Source organism: Echinops telfairi, unplaced genomic scaffold, assembly GCF_000313985.2.
Source record: "Echinops telfairi isolate 266 unplaced genomic scaffold, ASM31398v2 ScPeMD7_1;HRSCAF=3_0, whole genome shotgun sequence".
Taxonomy (NCBI): Eukaryota; Metazoa; Chordata; class Mammalia; order Afrosoricida; family Tenrecidae; genus Echinops; species Echinops telfairi.
In genome coordinates, this window is record NW_022103896.1 from 85,812,081 (window position 1) to 85,818,903 (window position 6,823).

Genomic DNA, 6,823 nt, shown 5'->3' on the forward strand with positions numbered 1-6,823 from the left:
ACAATTGATGTATGTATGGATTGTGATAAGAGTTGTATGAGCCCCTAATAAAACGATTTAAAAAAAGAATTGTATGAGCCCCCAATAAAATGATTTGAAAAAACCAAAAAACATATACCTTGCCTGATTTTAAATGAGTCAGTTCTTGGTCTCTTGAAATGACTGCAGCTTGGTCTATGTACAGGTTCATGTGAGCAATGTTATCCATAATTGTCATGATCCACACAGTCCAATGCCTTTGCCTATTCAATAAAACACAAATATCTTTCCGGCACTTTCTGCTTCCAGCCAAAATCCATCTCATGTTAGCATTGATATTTCTTGTTCACTCTACCATCTGATGGAGTAACACAATCATTGTACAGGGTTAAATTTTCCTCTGGGAGACCTTCCCATAGTCCCTATTTTGAGGCACCATTTGTGAGGGACCTGCCTCCACAACCCATAGGGTTCTAAGGAGTGGTTATGTAATTGAAAGGGAAAATTAAAGAGACAACAGACAAGGCATGTGAGGACTCACCTCTTTCATGGATTCTGGAATCAGAGAGTGGGGCTAAGGTATTCTCCAATAGGCTTATATAATTTTGGGGCATGCAAGCCACATCATACACATAGGAAGGGCAAGCCACATCATACACATAGGAAGGGCATGTGCTAAAAGGCATACATATAACAGGAACAGGAGATACTAGGGGCATACATGTGACAGGCACATATGTAACAAGGTGGGCGGGTTCTAGAGTTAAGATGGCAGCTTATCCTTGGCCTTCACTGAGCTGGCTTGACCTTAGGTGTCCCTGAGCCCTTCTCCAGAGGAACAATCTATGATACTTATCAGAAGGGAGTGGACTGGGCTTAGAGTGGGCCTCACAATAGGGCCAGATTGCTCTTGATGCCAGACAACCTTGAGGCAGACAACCTTCAAGCATAAAGTAAGCAACCATGTGCTTGCAAGAAGCATCTTAAAATTGGCATTTATTATGGGGGTCAGGGTGCATTGTAGGGAATAACTTTTAGTTTGGAGAATGAGACTGAGATTCATTTCCAACTCATGAGTGTGAAGCCCTTCCGCCACCAGAGTCTTGACCTCCCAGATTCCTTAACTATGAGGGTGGAGAATTTGCCCACATCCACTTTCTTCTTGGTTCTCAGTTCCCCACAGCAATATAGACCATAAACCAGTTAAATTGCCTTTATATCAGATCAGGGCTGTAACCTGAGTAACGGTTAATTATCCTATCCTTATCATCTTACAACTGATTGGTTGATTTCATGGAGGAAGATTATATAACTGTCAAACCACTGAGAATCATGGTCCATGTTTTGGGAGGGACACAATTCAATTCCTGATATGTACACACGAAGAAACAAAAGGCAAGATCTTGGAGAGTTCAAGCACAGTTTTAATGTTCTAAGATACATGCTACCTTTAAGGGAGTAAATGTTCTTGTCAACTTACACCAGAGCTCTAGGGCTAATGGGTATTGATTGGCTACTCTTGCTCGGTAGGCTAATTCATGGCTCATGAGGCTGGCTGATATAGCATGCCAGGCAAGTATTTTATGGTTTGTCTAGTCCCCACTAAACAACACATTCTCAGGTGTCCCCTGAAAGTCCCAGACCAAGGCTATTGTGCAGAGTTATTTCTCTGGAGCCTCGTACAAAGAGCCTTGTGTGAGTGCATGTATGTGCGTGTTAAGGATTGCATTTCTTTTTTTTAATTTCTTTTTTATTAATCATTTTATTGGAAGCTTTTTACAGATGTTGTAACTGTTTATAATACAATTAAATCAACCATAATTATACAATTGCTGTCACTATTAGTTTCAAAATATTTTCTTTCTTCTTGAACTCCTTGTTCTTTCCCCCTCCCCTCTATCCCCTCCTCCTCACTCTACCCCCCATGTACCCTTGTTGTTATGTTATATATTATTATTGTTGTTGTTTTCCGTGTCTTGTACCATCCAATATATCCGATCACCTACAGTTTTGTTGTTTGTTTCCTTTGAGTGGGATTATACACTCATCTTTACTATCAGCCCCCCCTCCACCACTTTCCTATACCCTCAGGGAATAATTACTCCTATTACTGCTTCTGAAGGGCTATCTATCTTGGTTTTCATGTATCCAATAATCTTAAATGTAAAAATGAACATACTCATATCTAACAGGATTAATGGGGTAAAACAAGGACCATAATAGTGAAGGGAGGAAAAAAAAAAATAGTGAAGGGAGGAAATATTAAAGAACTAGAAGATAGTTATGTGTTTCATCAGTGCTATACCACACCCTGGACTTAATATCCCTTCTGTGAGGGACTGTTCAATTGTCTTACAGGTGGGTTTTGGGTCTCCACTTATCCATGCTCCTTCACATCAATTTGCTTGTTTTTTGAACTTCTGATATCTATTCCCATTGACATCTCATAGTCACACAGGCTGGTGTACTTCTTCCATATGGGCTTTGCTGTTTTCCTGCTAGATGGCTGCTTGTTTAACTTTGAACCTTTAAGATCCCAGATGCTATATCTTTGAATAGCTGGACACCATCCACTTTCTTCACCACATTTGTTTATGCACCCATTTAGTCTTCAGTGATCATGTTGGGAGGGTGTGTCAGTCTGAATTGACTAGAGAAACAAATCCAGAGAGACTCATATGTGTATGATAAAGAGGTTTATATATAAGAGCAATTGAAAGTTCAGACAACAACCCAGCCCAGTCCAGATCAAATCCATAAGTCCAATATTAGCCCATATGTTTGATACCAATATATAAAGTCCTCATGAAACACATGCATTGATGTCGAGTGCAAGATGATCACAGACCAGTGGATAGAAAGTCTTTGTATCCAGTGGTGTTGTAAGCATCTCCACGTGGCTCCTCCAGTTCCCAGAGGTCTGGTTGCACTGGGGTAGGTCCACGTGGCTTCTCCAGCTCCCAGGGCATAGTGTCATGTGTCTTGTCAGTAGAGAATCATCTCAGAGAATTAGCAGAGAGAGAGGATGTCTCCCGCCTCCAAGGAGGAAATACAGGATTTCCCAGAATTCTCAGGAGAAGGCCATGCCCACACAGAGGCCTCATTGGCTGTGATCTGATTGACAAGCTAGACCCCACCCCTACACTCTTAATTTTCAAATTGACAAACGATTATATAACTACCACAGAGAGTGAATATTTACAATGCCAAATTATTAGAGCAAGCCATTCTTGTACTGAGGTAAGATTTGAGTAGCGGCCCAAAGTTCATCTGCTTTCTTGTTGTATAAATACAACATATAAATATACATAAACTGGTCAAATAAACCTATCTTTATATATATCCATATCCATATTTATACCTATATATATAATTTTTACTTTCTTCTTCATTCTTCTTTTTCTTTTTTTTCTTTCTTCCTGCCCCACCATCATAGTTATCTGTTGATCTCTCAGTGATTCCCTTTGGATACATTTCAATTGATCAATCGTGACCAGGAACACTACACCATCCTCCCCATCTATTTTAGTATCCTTGCTATTCCCCTGTCCCTGTCATTGTTGGCTCACCACTCCCCTCCTTCTATCTCCTCTCCTCCCTTTACACCCTCTTCCCACAACCATGAGTTCTGTTACTCTCTTCTTGGTTTTGCTTATCGTGCCTATCTTAAATAGAGAGACACCCAAAAGAGAAAAAAAAGAAAAGCAAAAAGGAAAGGGCCAGATAAATAGTTCTGTGTTTAGTTGTTACCCTGACCACGATTGGATAAGTATCTCTCTGTTAAATAGAGAAAAGAGATTGTTGTAATCCATCAGTCTGGTCCCATTTCTCTCAGGGTTCCATATCCCAGGACCTGCTGATCCAACAGTACTTCTACATTTTGTCCTCAGCATTATGACCAAAAGGCGAGCCTCCTACAAGTCCCGATTGCTCTTCCTTCAGTCAGCGATGGAGTGGTCCAGTGTCCCCCCTCTGGCCCCACTCCACCTTTAGACTTTCAGTGTGACCCCTGGTGAGTAACCCCCAATCAGTTCAGAGGAGGTGCCCAGCGCTGCCCCCCAGTGGAAGTCTACAGTCGGGATTCCTCAGGGACTTTGGCTTTGCTCCCATTACTGGTCAGTTGCACCCCCCTCTTAGTTTGCTCCCATGTAGGCGGTTCAGACTGGCCTCTCCTCGGACTGTATCTTCAGTGCTGTCCTCTGTAGCGCTGTCATCTAAGGAGGGGACGTCACGTCTTGAGCTGGGGACGCCCCACAGTCCTCTCTGCGTACAAGATGTTCCTTTCAGGACAAAGACTACCTTTTGAGAGGTAAAATTAGATCCTTTACTACCCTCACTCCCGGGTGCCAAATCTAAGAAATTACCTAATTAAAGTTCATGAAGATTTACATCTAGACATTATTCTTGGAGTTTAATACTTTTATTTCTCACATTTAGGATTTTGGTTCATTCAAGTGAATTTTAGTCTGCCAGTTTAAGTGGAAAAAAAATAGTGATACGAGGGTTCCAGTTCAAAAGAGCACAGATTTTTAAATTTCAAACAAAAAGCCTGAAGTTTACAGATAATTCTTTCATTAATACATATGTCTTCATCTCATTCAGGAGCCCTGGTGATGTAGCGGTTACTCATTGGGCTGTCTTCTGCAAGTTTCACAGTTCAAAACCACCAGCTGCTCCACAAGATGAGGGCTTTCTACTCCTGTAAACAGTTAAGAGTCTCAGAAACTCACAGGGGCAGTTCTACCTTGGCCTATTGGGTTGATCTGAGTTGGCATTGAGTTTTCAGTCTCATTAAGGATGCTTTCACAAAAAATGTACAAAACGGAGTCTTCTGGGCATATACTAGGCAATTAAACTCAAGGGAGAGGTAAGCTCAGAAGGTTATGGCAACTATTTGGGGGACTTCAAAGTGATAATCTTGATAGATTTTCTCTGGGACACAGGGAGTCATGAGGGCTTGTTAGGAAAAAAATTGATAACTGCATTAGTGAGAAAAGGGTTAAAAAAATTGCACTTAGGTGCTTCCCCATCACTCCACTCCAATTATGACAATGCGACTGCTCATTCTTTTAAAATAGTAAGAGCTGCACTATGTGAATTTCCTTGGAAAATCTTACTCCATCCACCCTATATCCCTGATCTGACGTGCTCAGATTTCTTTCTTTCTACTGTCTTTTTTTATGTCTACTTTTGTTTACTTACTATGCAAAGACATTTAACTGTTTGGATCATAACAAATTATGGGTACTACCAACATATCAATAATTATGGATTATGCAAAAATGGATAATTATGGATAATACAAATTATGGGTAATAATGAGTGGCTTTTTGCTTTCTTCATGTACAATATGGTCTTCTGTGAGGTGTTTAAAATCTATACTTGTTCCTATTCTTTTATTTTAAAATTAATTTATTAATTTATTTTTAATCAGATTTATTGGCATATAATTCATATATCATCCAATTCAATAGCTCAATCCCATCAAGAACAGTTTTACAATTATCATCACAACCAATTTTAGAACATTTTCTTCAATCTTATACTCATTGTTATTAGCCTCCCTTTTTCTCCAATCGCCCCTTCTTTTTGTTCCCCAAACTCAAACTTTAAAAGGAATATAATTTGAATCCCGAGAAGATTCTGTCATCTTAATTTTGTGCAAATTGAAATGTGAAGAATTTGGGGAGGAGGGTTAGAAAGAGGGAAACACTGCCTTTAGAAGTGTGTAGTACCTCAGGAACAAGACAAACACACATGCCCATTTTCGCCGTTCATATTAAAAATTGTACTAACTACAAAAAAATAGAAGTGTGTAGGTGAGATGGGAAAGATGTTGAAAAACAACTTTGATGTTTTTGGTTAATGAAGGTTTCTAAGATTTTGTAACAAGGTTTGTTTTTTTTTCAACTTAATTTTTTACTTCATTCTTTCATATAGATCTGTCCTTATGGTAACACCACACTGTTTTTTAGTAATAGCATCACCTTTCATGATTGGTTTCAATAAATATGATTTCTATGATAAACGAATTGTTTGGGGTTTTTTTAATCAACAAACCCTTTATATATATATATTACATATATTGTTAGCATTTTGTGAATTAGGTGAAATTTTACAGAGCAGACCAGTTCTACACTCTGTAAAACATTTATAGTTTTACATGATATAAAACATCAGTTTTACATTCAATAATTCATACACATTTTGCTTCAACTCATTCATTTTAGTTCAAACTAAACCACTTCCTCTATGTTTCCTGTTTCTATTTCCTTTCTTAACTCACTGTTTTTTCCTTGGGTAAATGTTGCCTCTTTGATTTTAAATGGTTGATTTTTAACATTTGGATTAGTTCAGTTCTAGATTTAAAGGGTAACTTAAGGGCCATGGTCTTGAGAGTTCTACCAGTTTCTATTCAACCAGTAAGCTTAATATTTTTATTAACACATATGTTACATTTATTTTATATATAACATTTAAATATTTTATATAATATATAACATTTATATATTTTAAAATTCACATGTTGTTCTACCCAGGTAAAAGCATTCAATTCTAAAGTTGGCTTCACTAATTCCCTCTTTTCTTTTCTTTTTTTTAACTTCTTTATGCCTACCCCTATAATTTTGGTATGCTCTTATAACCTGATTCTTCAAAACCTCATTGACCACTCTTGAGGGGCAGAGTCCGGAGATTTTCCCCATCACCCCTGTTAGATTTGCCCCTATTGTATTTCTGTTTAAGATTTTAGTTTGGATCAGCCTTTGTGATCACGAGTTGTCGAAGGGATCACTGAAGACAAATGGGTGCATAAGCAAATGTGGCGAAGAAAGCTGATGGTGCC